A 16,201-nucleotide genomic window follows, 5' to 3' on the forward strand; every position below is an offset into this window, starting at 1 on the left:
ATAACTGACCACCAAGGTATTTTTGTGTGTAAATATTATGTATACACCTTGGCCATCTTTCTTACCTGATTTATATGTAGGGAGAGGTATTAAAAACAGCGCTGTCTTGTTTACCGATTACAATTTTCAGTTGAAACAAAAATATGTTTAAACCATACATCAATGAAAACAATATATTAACAGTTATAAATAGAAGCATGTGTTTGATATAAAATGTTGAAAGTCCCCAAAAGAACAGTTGAGGATGTAACAATGTTCGGACCTTTCAGTGCACTATGCATTGTGATGAAACAATAACCACGTTGCATTTTGACTACTGATGTAACACAATCTACACGTCGGTTTATTCTATTATTAGAAGTTTTAACCTGAACAACATCTATTTCTGAAAATCACAAGATAAGATTAAAGGTTACTCTCATGAAGGAAGAGAATTCATGGATGTCAACTTCTTTATTATGAGGAACACAATGTTTCAGAGTATATGTTGTGTTCCTCATAATAAGAAGTTGACATCCATAAATTCCCTTCCTAATGTGTATCGCTACTAAATGTAGTGTTGTGTATTGTGACCCTTCTGTCAAGCAACAGTCTATGTGGGGGCACGGGTGGCCCTGTCGTCTAAGGCGCTGCAATTCGCTGTGCAGAGTTGCGTCCCTTGGGCATGCAAGAAACCTATGATTGTGGGTTTGAATCCCGGTTTGCCCTGATTATGTTTCTAGGTTTGTCAGCACCATACCCATGCTCGTGGTTTTCACAGAAGCGGTAAACGTCTTAGACCTGCATCATTTCGGGCTTTCCTCCCACATTAACCTGACACGCAGCGATATGACTGGAATACTTTTAAAAGCGGCGTTAAACCTAACTCACTCACTCAATAGTCTGTGTTCCCTTTATTGTACTTCATGAGTTTAAGCTAACTGATAACCCTATCAATAGAAAGAAGAAAAAAAAAGAAGAAAAATTTATTGTACATAACCACCCACAGGGGGCAGAGTACAAAACATGAACATCGCTACCGGTGGTTATAATGAAAAGTTATCAACATTGAGTGAGTGAGTATGGTTTTACGCCGCTTTTAGCAGTATTCAAGCAATATCATGGCGGGGGACACCAGAAAATAGGCTTCACACATTGTACCCATGTGGGGAATCGAACCCGGGTCTTGGGAACCAGGCTACCCGACCGCCCCTATAAACATTGACATACTCCTAGAGAGGAGATGCAGATTTTCTTTGCATGAACAATTTATAAATGAAATAGGAGATTTTTGCAAAAGGCACTGGTGGATTTAGCAGTGTTCAACCTAAGCATATAGTGTCATGTACCTAATGTTAAAAGTGAAATATGTAGGTGTCCCAAGATTCCTATACTGCAGCAGCTCAAGGATCTCAGGAATCCCTTTCTTTGAACATACAGCCATGGCATGAAAAAGCAACATTTAGCACAAACACTGGTGTGAAAATAGCAGCAAGTGATTCCCAGCCTGGAAGACTTTCCCTTTGAGAAGTCCCTGGACCTCAGACTTTACGAGGCATTCAAGCCTCCAAACCATTATACTAAGTGAAACTATTCAGCAATGAAGACATCACTTGATTCAATCTTGGCGACCGAGCTGGTGTTCTGATTGATGATGGCATGTCTGTTTGAAGTGGAGCTGGGTTGGGTAACTTTGGTTGGAAGTTAGGTTTCCGTCCTCACTAGCCTTTCAGTTGACTGAAGACGGGGCCTGCTAAGTAGGAATATTTCAGCTGGCTAGTCAGCCTACAAACATGCAAAGTAGACCGACAGAAGCTGGGAGCATCAGATAAACAGGCCGGCTGTGCACCCTGGATGAACCAGATCACCATCAGCATATTGTCCTTGCAGGAGTTCACAAACATACTCATGATTTATCATTCTGAGATAATCCTGATCTTGGATCTCCTGACTTCACAGTAAGCCTAATTACAATAAAGGTTTAATCAATCAAAGATGGCTTAAGTGAAACAGGTTTTAGAGTTATTGTGCATTGCGTAAGGCTAAAATATTTCTCCTTTTGAGTTTGAATCTAAATGGCCAGTTCTATCAATCCTGAAATTGAAAGAAGATACTCTTTGAAATCAGGGCCACATAACACAAAGCAGTCTTAGCATTATGATAGTCTTAAATCTATGTTAGGGTATGGTGTTATAAATCTATGTGGGGTATGGTGAAATAAATTTATGTTAGGGTATCATGTCATAAATCTATGTTAGGGTGTCGTGTCATAAATCTATGTTAGGGTATGGTGTTATAAATCTATGTAGGGTATGTTGTCTTAAATCTATGTTGTTCTGAAATATTTCTCCTTTTCTCACCTGAGTTAGAATGTAAATTACCAGTTCTATCAATACTGAAATTGAAAGGAGATATTACGTAAGTTGGCATAAACTGCATTCACTGTTTGGTGTCTAAAATATAATGTTAAATCTGTGTTAGGGTATGGTGTCTTACATTCATGTTTGGGTATGGTGTCTTAAATCTATGTAACTGTATGGTGTCTTAACTCTATCTTAGGGTATGGTATCATTTATATTTATTAAGGTATGGTATTATTTATCTATATCAGGGTTTGGTATCCTTTTATCTATGTTAGGGTATGGTGTCTAAAATATATCTTAGGGTATGGTGTCTTAAATCTATGTAACTGTATGGTGTCTTAAATCTATCTTAGGGTATGGTATCATTTATATTTATTAAGGTATGGTATTATCTATCTATATCAGGGTTTGGTATCCTTTTATCTATGTTAGGGTATGGTGTCTAAAATATATCTTAGGGTATGGTGTTTTAAATTTATGTAGGGGCAGTCGGGTAGCCTAGGTGTTAAAGCATTCGCTCGTCACGCCTAAGACCCGGGTTCGATTCCAGACATGGGTACAATGTGTGAAGCCCATTTCTGATGTCCCCCGCCGTGATATTGCTAGAATATTGCTAAAAGCGGCGTAAAACCGTACTCACTCACTCACTAAATCTATGTAGATGAATGGTGTTTTAAACTATGTTAGGGTATGGTGTCATTAATCTATGTTAGGGTATGGTGTCATTAATCTATGTTAAGGTATGGTGTCATTAATATATCTTAGGGTATGGTGTCATTAATCTATGTTAGGGTTTGGTGTTTTAAATTATGTCAGGTATGGTGTCATAAATTTATGTTATTGTTTGGTATCCAACTTCTGTGTTAGAATATAGGAGTTACAATTATCTTAGTGCTAAGGTTGCTTTTGGAAGGACACCCTTGATATTAATGTAATTGAAATTATGGTGGATGGTGTTAATTAATGTTAATCAACATTTGATCTTTCTGAAGATATTAAAGTACAAGGTTCTGAACTCATTGGATAAGCCCCAAAGAAAACTACCCCCAGTTTATATAACTTGTATTTGAAGAGAACAGATGTGTGGGATGTAATGTTTGCATCTAAACTGTTTGCCAACTTCCTCCATTGTCACAAATGGACCAAGGAAGAAAACCCTTCCGCCTAATCTTCATTTGATCCCAACACATGTCCTCCCTCACGCCCTAATGTAAATCAAACCCAACCCTTTGTCCCGAACATCTTCATGACATAAATCTACCAGTCCCCATATACTTATATCCCTAATGTAGCAGAGCGCCACCGAAAGGCATGGCTACATGCATCAGATTATTCCCCAATTAAAGGCGTCTACACCGTCCTGGCTTCCACAATGACAGTGATGATGTAACGGAACATTTAGACACCTGGACACACTGGAAATTTGTTGCCACACACAATCTGTTCTGGTAGCTACATAATCCTCTCCAAAACATCTTTTCAGAGAAACATATAGTAAATGGATGGCCATTGTCAGTGTCAAGGCTGATAGAGACAGCGGAGAAAGTGGTACTTATGTTAATGTAAGACATGCCCCTGGGGAGGTATACCTGTATTTACCTGTGTCTACCTGTGTTTTGTCCATGTTGCACAGATTACTGCCATTGTTACTACATTATGTTGGACATGCATTTAGGGAGAGAAACAAGAGTATGCCGAAGACACCAGATGTTTGTTCCGAACAAATTTGTCTAGGGTCACACGCTTAGGCTATCATTACTGTACAAACCATTCCGGGCTGTATAATTGAAAAATAATCTTTTTAACAAAAAAATAGACATTGGGGAGTGAAGTAGGTTACATTTGGAGACATTCTGTCTTCAGGTGAAAAAATGTTAATCATTAGCTATCCTTTTACTTTTAACATTAAAGGTAATTATTGACTGTGTTTCTTTAGAGATTACAGTCATTTCCGTTCAGTGGTGGCAATTTTGAAATAATGTACTGTAGGATAATTGGAGACTTGTTTGGGGTGTTTGGTAAGCTTTCGACAGGCGCAGTGTGAATCTAAGGTAAATATATTGACAGGCTGGATTGATAACATACAAATCTGAAGAAGTAAATAAGGTTAATTTTTTCAGTCTGTCACAAAATACTTGAAACACTGCTGATGCAACATAAAAATGTCATTCACTCACCCACCCAAATCCCACTCACTCACTCACCCACCCAAATCCCACTCACTCACTCACCCACCAAAATCTCACTCACTCACCTACCCAAATCCCACTCACTCACTCACTCTCTTGCTCACCATCCACAGCCAACCCACCCAACCACAGTCCAAGATATATCAGGTCAATTGAATTTCACAAGTCTCAAAACTAGTTGGCACATACTGCAGCGGTAGAAACTAATATTTTTAATCCACTGGTCCTTATAATGATAACATATAGCAAAACCCTTTTAAAATGGAAAATTTCTACTAGGCCTTATAATACTTATAATAACTATTGGGCAGTTTGGCAAGGACTACAGGACTAGTGCCAATTTCTAACGCTGTACTGCCTTAGTTAATATCATAATCAAGAAATCAAATGAAGAATGTTCACAGAAAGATTTTTTTTAAAAATCTTTTCCATCATTTGTATTAGGCTAAAGTTAACCCTTGCTGGTTAACTACTGCAATGTCTTGTTGAGATTTTGGAGAATTGTATGTTCCTCCAACAGAAAGACTGCATGTACCCAGCATTATGTAGAACAGGGATATGTGGTATCTGTGAGACTGGGCTGCTTCTGATGAACATAACCTTTGATGTATGTGACAGTAAACCTCTGTGTACATCCCTGTGAAGTAATAACGTGTTCCTTTTCACACAGAAGGTATGGACAGGGAAACAAAGTTTGTCATGACAATGTCATAAAGTAGTTTTGTCACTTTCATATGACATATTTTATGGAGGCACTACTGACTTATTCAGGTGATGAAGGCTGTGGTAGGTTACTAGTTCAAATCTTTCTCAGGCCCAGCTATCAAAGAAGAATCTTGAGGACCTAAATGACTATTTTGGGTATCATGATTCTTGATCAGTTTGGGTCAACAATAGCAAGTTGACTTTCTCCGCAATTTAAAGCAGCAATTTCATGCTCTTCTTCACCCCCAAGTGTCACTGTTGTGTGCCAAAGAGATTCACCCAAAGAGATTCACCCCAGCAGACTTCTTCCCCAAAATCAAATGGTCTCTAATGTAAGGTGATGAGTTTTCTTCTATAACCACCCACAACGTAATGAGGGCTGTGGAGAGACCAGGCCCACACAATCACATCCCAAACAGAATAGACACAATTTACATTTTAATCCTCGCACACTTGAAACAGGGTTTGAAACTTTCCAATCTTAGATCTCTGACAATGGGCCAAGTTTGAATGTTATCAAGTTTAGACTTGATGGTAGCCAGTCCCCCATAAGGTGAAGTGTAATGAGTGGAAAACGTGGCTTCTATGGCCTCCCATTATAGCAATGTCACACAGACACAGTCATAATGGACCTGAGGGACCGGGCTGGACCAGCCTGCCCTTTGAAGCTAGCCCCAATGGGACCTACACGTGTCTCCCCAGACACATTGACCACCGGACAGAGATAGCCAACACTTGTCCAGCCACAAAAAGAACATAAAAGTCCACCCCAGTACATGAAATGTGGTCATGATGGCCCGGGAGATGGCTAATGAGGAGGACCCTCTACGGAGAGGAGATGGGGAGAGGATTAGTGGGAAGACTGTTGGTGCAGCATGATTCAATGTTGGCCTGTGTTACATGATGCTGAACAGAAGGAATTAGGGGGCTTGGTGGCATTGCGTACAGGGAGACATTAACACATGTAATCGGCCTCTGTAATGGACTGACTTCTTCAGCCTCACCTACTCCACCTTTTGAAGTTTGATGAGGAACAAAGTGGACACTAACTGTTTTAGAATTCAAATTTCATCCCAATTTAGGTTTTATGTCATTGATGCTTTTCTCAGTGACAGCTTTCTGGGAACTATTCTGTTCTCAGTGATTTGTTAGAAAGGGTAGTGTCCACATAACAACATAATGCAGTGAGAAGCATGCTAGAAATGAATTCATTCTTAAGATGGATAGTCAAAGATGTAGCCTTTATTGAAAGCATTATAAATAAATTCTGATGTTCCTTACCATGTTCAAGCTTCCTAACCATTGACTCATTACTGTAAAGTGTTGGCTTCCATTGTCTTTTCTAATCACCTATCAGCGCCAATTATCTGTTGGCTTCCCTTTTTAAGTTTCCACCTTTTGTTATCTTCTTGCTTTTGTTGTTCTTACATGTACATATATATGCTCTCTGCCTCATTGCATTCATTCACCTGATGATGGAGTAAGCATATACTCCGAAACGTTGTGTTCCTCATAACAAAGAAGTTTACATCCATTAATTCTCTTCCTTATGTGTGTCACTTCTAAATGCCTTTCAAAGACTTGACTCCTCCCTTGTTCAAAGTCTAAGAGCCATCACCAGTATGTTCAGAGTATGTTAATTCATTACAACATTGTTCTATGATCTATCAAAGTTCACTTCAGCAGCAAATTTAGTTTCAAGTGAAGTTCCCATGTATCAAATCCACATTAAAAAAAGCCGTGATATTACTGGAATACTGTTAAAAGCGGTGTTAAACCCAACTCACTCACATTCAAAACCTCAAAATTGAACACCGGAAAGCCTATCTCCTAATTCAATCGCTCCAACAACCAACTCCAAATATTAACTCAAACAAAAAGCAGTTCCATCCCACCATCACCAGAAGTACATCACCCTACCTGCCCGAGCAGATGATCCGGTTTGCCTCCGATAACCTCAACAATAACACAAATGATGTTAATGTGATCTGATTTCATATTATAAGGATATAGATTAATCACAATACCATAAACCATCAAACGTCGGCTCACAGATGCCAATCACTATGGACAGCCCAAATGACCTGCTTGGATATTGATAGTTAGAGGGCCCTTGATAATCTTGGTGTGACATGCCAGTGTGATGGATGGATGTAGGTTTGCCACACAAAAATGAAGCTTGCCCTGACTGACAAATGTAAAGCTCCATGCAGACTTTTTGGGTGATATGTGACAGCATGGCCATTATCTAGTCTTCTCCTTCATCTCATCAGCGGGTCTGCTGGACATGAGAGGATTAGCTCGGACACTGGGCGGGCAGACGGTTTGAAAGTAACCGACATTCTGGTTTTCAAACGTGAGTCACACATTGGACAGAACCATATTTCCCATTGGAACATAATTAAGTACAAAATGCATTTTCCCAAATTGATAGTAATGTAAGGCATTTTACGACATGGTCACAAGGATGCAAATTGCCACTTGTCTAATGGTGAAGGTATCCATGGGGCTGGTCAGATTCCAGATTTCAGGTTTAGAGAGACTCTTTATATGTGTTATCATTAATCAAGCCAGACCTTTCAGGTAAAGATTCACACTTTGAGGAGCACCAGACATGGACAATATGTAATATCAGTGAATGTTTTTTGTACAAACATATACTGAGCAAACCTTTGGTGGGTTCATTTTTGAATATCATACAAAATTCCTTGCTAAAATTATATTGTCAGATCATAGGTTTTCAGACATCATACGTTTTTAGACGGACAAGGTTATTGCGACTACTTGCACTATAACAAGGGGTGTGAGGTCACAGACATTGTAAATACTCACATGATGACCTGTTTTTAAGATAAAGTCATGTTTTACAGTTGTTCTTCTGATTAACGAGAAAATTACAAATGTTTTCTAAGGATCCGAGAACCCATAACAGGGATACTTCAACATTTACATTGAACATGAATAGTCCATTATTATACCCTATTCTGCATAACTTACAAAGAGCCTTGCAATGGCATTTGACCCCCCAAAAATGAACTCATACTGCTTAATGTTGAGACTACCGGTTCCATGTTTCTCTAAAAATGTTTTATCTTATTCTTCAAATTCTTCATGAAATGGATCTGTTTGGTGTTGTCCCCAAAGTCTACTAATTAGACATGTATGTATCTTACAAGAACAGTGTTGACAGGACCTGTTACAAACCACCCCATATCTATACAATAAGTCCTAGTTAGACTCTTATCATTTCCTAATTAATTCCATTATTCCAGCAACAGTACATTATATCACAATCATAATCCTCGGATCAAATCAGATCCAGTTATCACAATGTGTCAGAAGCCCTGACATAGAGTACCAACACTGTAGGTATACACATGACACCAATTATCACCAAACTGTCGGTATGGCAGGTAATTACCTCCCCTTGGTGCTGGCCCAACGTGACCCTCACCTAGCAGGTGCCCCTCCTAGGAGGTCCTGAGGGGTGCTGTCTGAGCAGATATTGACATTTCATTAGATATCAAACTAAAGCCTTTAAGACGTCACCTCTCTCCGATTTCAGTATTTATTTACATGTGACCGACATCAGTTTTTGTTGGAAATTGAAAGATAATATCCAACAGTTACGGCCTCCCGACAACATTTCCTTGTCTTTTGACTGGGAAGTGGCTCTATATCAACTAAGCATCTACGTCCTTGCACAGATTTCTTAAGGCATGTCATAAGTGGGTGAAAAGATTTTCAGGAAGTGAGAAGAAAAGATTTCACGCTTGATGACCGCAGACTGAGTGTTCAACCCTAGTGTTCTCCAGTGAAAGAAAGGTCATGCTATATAAAAAGGTTGTACTTGATTTGATCAATTTTCGTGTCTGCTTATCAAATTTTTCAGTGCATACAGTAATCCATTTTGGCCATGAAGTGTTAAAAAAAAATCAATTTCTGTGGTCTTTTTGACTGACAAGTTGCCATTATCTTTCAACACATCTACCAGTCGCCATGGAAGTCGAGGAAATACAAATATAATTTGATCTCCTCCAGGTTCAAGGACCATTTGTATGGAAATATAATTGAATTTAATAAGAGAACGGTATTTTGCCATGTCCTTATGACAAGCAAATTGTTCCACCCTACTATTACAGAAAAGTACCATTTATAAAAAAATGTTCCCACAAGCTCAGTAGCAGGTTAACTGCCCCACGGCTGTACTTTTCACAGTTAGGGACAGGAGCAGAACTAATTTACATGGAGTTGTAAATAACACTGTATTATCAGTCACCACCCCCTCCCATGGTCTGCTGATGACCCCCTCTCCCCCAGCCCCTGGGGACCACCACCGTCCCAGCCCATATTTAAGTAATAGGTCATGGACAGAGGTAGAGTGCAGGGAAAGGCTTCCTAACCTCGTCTTGCTTGTAATTAGGGGGTACTGGCAATTTTATCGAACTGTAATACTAAGATGGAGCTGTTTTCTATTAAGATCCCATAAAGGTGCTCCCTTGTTAGGAATATGGTCTCTCTTTGGAGTGTGCAAATCAATTTTGGGCTCATTATAAAGCTGTGAAGTTCATTTTTAACTGCATTTTGAGCACACTTCCTTGCAATATTGCCTTCTCACACCCTGGGAACATCGCCTCACCGCCCACAAGGGAAACCTATGTAGAGGGGCTTAATTCAACCATATTTAAATACTGGAATACAAACAAACATCCCTTTCATCTTCAAGAGTCCATATTGGCTGAGGTTTAATTATCCATGATGTTTGTGCTACTTGCCAGTTTAGGTGCCTTTTACAAATATTTGTAATATTGTAGGAAATTCAAAACGTCAACACCACAGAATAATCAGTCTTCACTATCTGCTGAAACAGATTCTATTGGGCGTAAAATCAATAAAAATATTTTTCTTCTCAAGATATTTCCTTGAAGCAGATTCTTGTTCATAGTGTTTAAGAACATGACAATGTCTATATTTGATGATCATTTTGAGTGGGCTATTTTGGGTCACACTGATAGTTTATGTTTTAACTCGTAATAATGTTTATCCTATACCTTTCATACTTAATCGTAGTTTTTAAGATACCAACTTCTTTAAACAAATATTTGTCCTATTAATCAAATACCAATTAATTTTGAAAATGTTTTAAAGACAGAATATTGTTTTGGTCACTGCTTCAAGGCAATTTCATTTAAAAATAATTATTTTTTGCAGTATTTTATTAACATTATTTGTTTAAAAACATTCCAAAACTGAATATCAAATGGCCGGTTTCATAGCTAAATGCTTTTCACACCTTTTTCTAATGTTCCTCCAGACACCTGTCACCTGTAATCAAAACCATTAGGAGCTATCGATACAGCATATAATCACTGTCATGACATAGATAAACATTCTATAGTAGGAATCCCAGCAGCTGTTCACAGCAGATTGGCTCCATCATAGCAATGATTATAAAAGACTGGCTCAATCATAACACATCATCACAAAGGAGCAACCCCTGAATGTTTTATGATTATTGGAACAAACACAATGCAATGACAATTGATGGGAACAATCACAACAGGTGTAACAAGATGTGGCCAGGTAATGTCAGGATGACCTCACTCAGGTGTGCACGTAGGATCTTACCTGTACAACAACAGGTGGATGGTGTTAAGGTTAGTCGGTATATTGCACGGATCACTTTACAAGAATGATGACTGTAAAAATATTGTGTGAGGAAATAGGCTGTCTTTTGATTTGATGTTTTAAGTTTATTTTTGTGGCAATTAACATGATGGTATTTTCATTGCAGGATTTCTTTACATAATTGTAAATTCTAATATCATTATTGTAAAATCCATAAATAATTGTAAGACCTTTTTACACAAAAGGTCACTTTATTCGTAATTGTGCAAGGGTGTGAAATTATCATTCTAGAAGTCTCTCAGATGTTTTTTTGTGTTTTAAAAGTTTGAGTGAGTTATCCATTTCCTTTAAAACGCCCATAATATTGTTCCAGTTGAAATACAGAAATGTATGAAAAGACTACCGCTTGATGTAGGGAGGCTGTAGATGTTGAAATGCATGTCAAAGTTGACCTAACTTCAAATTACAGAAAAGAATATTGTCCATTTCCGACCTCCTGAAAATGACACGATTAGCAATTATTGAAATCACTGAAGTATGACAAGCAAGTCCCTGGTTTTAGACATGAATTGTAAAAAGCTTTTAGTGATGGTCTGCTTGGCACATGCTCTGTTAAAATTAATTGTGAATGGGTTGAATTTCGTGGTGATGAATTTGAATGTCTTGTTAAAGATCTGACAATCATAATCCTGCCTTAGATAAAAAACAGGTGTAGCATATTTGATACATTTCCAAAGTTTAATCATTTCCGCATTAGTGATATCTTTGGGAATGGCCTTAAGAGGAGGATTTTGATAACATTTAAATTACATTTCATGAGCTATTTGATGGATGGAATTTATGTGTTACCTTGAGGATTTCACACCTACATTTTAAATAATTTGTTCATTTTAAGGTTAATGTCATACTTCATGATTTTGATGGAGTTGCTTGTCTCTCACTATACCAAACATTCATTGTCAGTATCAAGCCTCTGCCTAAAATATGTTTTCATAAATTCAAATCAATTGTCAGTAAAAAAAGAATTACAGTTGAAAACATAAAAAAACATGTTCAGAACCACACTATTGAGCCCAAATACAGTTTCTTCACTGTCCCATGGTTTATCTATTCAATCTTCAGTTTTATTAATGCATATATCAGATTTGTTGTTCATGTTTTATTTTCATTGTGTGAATGTTCTAGCTTCATCAGTTACCACTATCAGTTCAGTGGCCACAGTGCCCATTCTGCTTGGCTGCGATGGATGCTGTTAATGTACATTGGCTTACTTTGAAATAGGCTTTCAACACCAGCATATTTCCTTATAACATGATTAATGGGTCAGTCCTTTTATTGAAGCTCTCGCCTGGTACATATTTCTATGTGTCAACCCCGGAACATAATACCAGTCAACAATCGTTGAATAAATATTGTCTCTATCCCATCAAGCCTGCTCACTCTTCACTTCAAATGTTTGTTTGTTTTTTTAACATTGAACTCAGCAATATTCCAGCTATATGACAGCAGTCTATAAATAATCAAGTATGGACCAGACAATCCAGTGGTTGACATCATGAGCATTGATCCGTGTGGCCATTAGGCCGTTGGTCCAAGACAAGTGAAAATCAAGAGGGGAGAGTTGCCTTCATCCAAAAATCTAGTAATTTTACAAAAAATCTCTTGTCCTAATTGAGCTGCAGACAAGTTGGATATGACCCATGATGGTACCTGATGGGTTTACTAATTGTTAAAGTAAAATACACTGTAACTAATTTGATTTGTTTATTACCATAATAGATTGACACATCACATAATAATCGCTTCCTGGATTACCGTATTTGACGTAATAAGCGCCCCACTCTAATAAGCGCCCACAGAGATATTTGCTAATATATTGGCTCGTGAACAATTCCAATTAGCACTCCTTCCGATTGATCAATGTACACAAGACTTATTTATTCGCGTACATTACGCACTGGTGTGTTATATGCATTCTTAATTATGGGCAATTAAATGCTGGAAAAATGTATCTGTCGCATATAAACATTTCAGTGTGTCAGCATAAACCACGAAATTTATCTTTCAACTCTCTTTTTTCCACGAATAATTCTAATAAGAGCCCCCTATTTCTAATTTTGAGAGCGCCCTGGGCGCTTATTACGTAGAATACGGTATGTGTATTCATCTAACACTGTACGTTAACTTGTACTCTCACAATGTACCCCTCATTTTCCCAAAGCTGCATCCACGCTTGATCTAGTTTTGTCCCCACACCCTCTGTCTTGCTCCATGGTACCATTACGTTATATCATTGGGAATAACACCACTTATCTCAGCAGAGGCATTCTCAGTCAATTCTCAGGGGCTTCATTAAAGCCAAGTAAAAAAGGGAATTGATTCTGTGCAATTGAAGTTAAGACCATCTTTACTATGGGCAGGTGATCATTGTTTGCTAAAGCAATTCCGAACATCTCAATTTGGATGTCCAGGCCGCCAGCCTTTGATGTTTGACTCTCTCACTAATCCTTGTCAAAGGCAACAAGTTTGAAGTATGTGATAAACCCTATACAAGTAGCTCTTGACTATGTAATATTTAGCATGGGGCTAACACCAGGCTTATGTCATGTCCTAGGGACTAGCATGGACTTGAAGGGGGCAGGGATATTATCCTTGGACTTCCTACAGCTTTGCGGGGGCAGGGCAGACTATTGTGTCAGATTATTGTTCAGTGATAGCAACCCTGTGACATCAATGTTTGGGATGGCTGTTTGCATCCGTTTGAAAATAGGGATTTGGCAACATTTCAATTAGGCGTCTGTATCATCTTATACATCAGACAATTTCAAAATGAAGAGTTTTATATTGCTGAGCCTTTCCTTGAAAGAATTATAAGGATTACTACAGATTGGCCTTATCTGATTGTGTACCTCGTGAACCACAGACTTCTATGGGCTCTGCTCAAACATACAGGATTATTACTGATGTTAGTTTTTGGAAGAATTATATTAATGTTTTATGGACATATTTGTGAATAAGTTAATCATTGTTGGTGCACTGACACATTCCCTTTTTGTGTATGCTTCTAATCATTTAAGGTCGACCGCCTTGGTGGTCTAGTGGTTAGATCATCTGCATGGATAGCGGAAGGGTAGTGGTTTGATCCCTGGACGTGTCATACCAAAAGATGTCAGAAGATGGTACTTGTTACCCAGTCTGGTACTCGGCATTAGGGGATAAAACAAGGACAGCTCGGAGTCAGTATACTGTCATTTGGACATCCACTGCGGCGTGGTATCTCAGTGGGCTAATAAGACACCCCACACTTATACAAGTGCAATAATCGTGAACACGACGTTAGACCCCGTTTCACCTCACCTCCTAGCATATAGCATTGTGTACACTGCATTGTAGACTAACATCTAGTCTCTGAAATAAACATAATTTACAGAATTGTTTTTGTTAACTTATAGTTATAAAATACATGTATAGTAAAAAGGAGCTGAGAGTCTTTCTTCCTCTTCAGATGTTGCAGTAATCTAGACTTGTCAAATATTATATACTTGCATGGGCTGTAATGGATATATTTTTTTCAGGGTCTGTATGACAGACAAACTGCATTGAGTACAGACAGGAGTGGATAGTACAGACGGGAGGGGTTGTTATAGAACATGTTTCATTCATGCCATATCTGCTCATCTCGACATATGACTAAGTATTTTAAACGCATAACACGTTCAAATGTCAGGTGACCTCTTGACAGTACAGAAGCACTGACTATGTAAGTCTGTCATCAACAACAGGAAGTGTGCACACCATGCACAGCGGTCAGTCAAGAACAGCAGGAATTAACAGCCAATTTACACCCAATATCCTCTTTAACTGGAACAGAACAGTCAGGCATGGTCGGTGCCATCTATAAAACCTTCCTGTTTGCACCACTAGGGCAGTGGGGGCAGGTGAATTATGGCTCCGGCCAACACCCAGGCTAGAATACCATCTGACGCTCATGGTCATCCATGACATGCTTGACCTTGGTCCATTTCAGTTTCCTTGGAAGAGTTGAGTTTCCAATTAGTGTTCTGTTGGTTATTCACTATCTAGGCAGCCACTGATTTATTACTTGGTAAGACAGTCTCCAGACTCTGTAAGTTGTAAACTGTGTTAGTCACTGGTCAAAAATGGTTGCTGGCACCATAAAACACCTCAACTTGGCAGCTAACAAATTGGACATTTGTTACTGCAGACATACCAGTGTTAAGAATTTTAACTGGCAGAACAGGACAGAAGTCATTCCTATGTGACTTAAGGATTGAAACTCAAATCTGTTTCAAACAGTAGGCCACCATGCTTTTTGTCACACAGTTTTAACGAGCACACTTATAACAAACCGACGGATATACCAAACTTATGTTTGGGTCAAGGCCATTTGCTGTATATATGCTGAACATATGCTTGTAAAGAACTATGGTTATAACCAACTAATATTAGGCTAAAAAAAAGTCTTGGTTCTCAGGCACCGCCCGCATCATCATAAAGTTTGCGGCACGTTTCGTTTCTATTTCCATTTTTTTTTTAAATAAATTAAAAAATCCTCAAATATTCCAAGTCAAACTGCGACACACACACACACACACACACACACACACACACACACACACACACACACACACACACACACACACACACACACACACACACACCAAAAAAAAGACAACGCCCGCCCACACTATATTTTACAAAAAAAACTGCCTGAGAACCTTTACCTTTGCCTTTATTTTTTTAAGCCTTAGTGGTTCCTTTGAGTTCTTATGACTGTAGTGAATGAATCTGTGGGTGGCATATCTAAGTACTATCAGTGACGCACAACCCTTCAGCATGACCAGACTATATGTATGTTCTGAAACCAAAATCAGTAAAGATTATGAAACAACAAGTCTCTAGCCAGCTCTATACCATGAAATCCGCATCAGGAAATATAATTAGAGAGAAATGTATTGTGTAATTAAAGATTTCATATGTCAGTGTAAGTGACCGTAATGCAGGTTGGCTGGGCAGGTGATCGTCCCTATTTCATACAAGCCCTGTAGGGATTCCATACCCGAGTTGGTCTCCACTACCCTATGCCTGTCTAGGAGCCCTCCAAAGTGATGTGACTATCATAGAAGAATGGTAGGCAGTTGGTAGGGGTGTAACGATTCATTGATGTATTGGGCATTCACAACTGACCATATGAGGCATCTATACCTGTATTCACCTGTTCATGTATTGATTCATGATTTCATTCTGTATCACTTACCACAAAATAATATTTCCAAAGTTTTGCCTTAACTACTTAGGCTAATGTAAACTTACCAC

The 16,201-nt window shown here is 38.6% G+C and overlaps 2 protein-coding genes across 2 annotated transcripts in view; one reads left to right on the forward strand and one right to left on the reverse strand.

The window, feature by feature from the left end:
• Window positions 1-16,201, forward strand: part of LOC124139641 (39S ribosomal protein L28, mitochondrial-like) — a 76,953-nt gene that overhangs the window by 56,470 nt on the left and 4,282 nt on the right. The gene's annotated exons all lie outside the window — the stretch shown is intronic.
• Window positions 1-16,201, reverse strand: part of LOC124139640 (mucin-4-like) — a 64,022-nt gene that overhangs the window by 39,544 nt on the left and 8,277 nt on the right. The gene's annotated exons all lie outside the window — the stretch shown is intronic.

The sequence above is a fragment of the Haliotis rufescens genome, unplaced genomic scaffold (assembly GCF_023055435.1).
Source record: "Haliotis rufescens isolate VD_foot unplaced genomic scaffold, xgHalRufe1.0.p SCAF_7, whole genome shotgun sequence".
Classification (NCBI taxonomy): domain Eukaryota; kingdom Metazoa; phylum Mollusca; class Gastropoda; order Lepetellida; family Haliotidae; genus Haliotis; species Haliotis rufescens.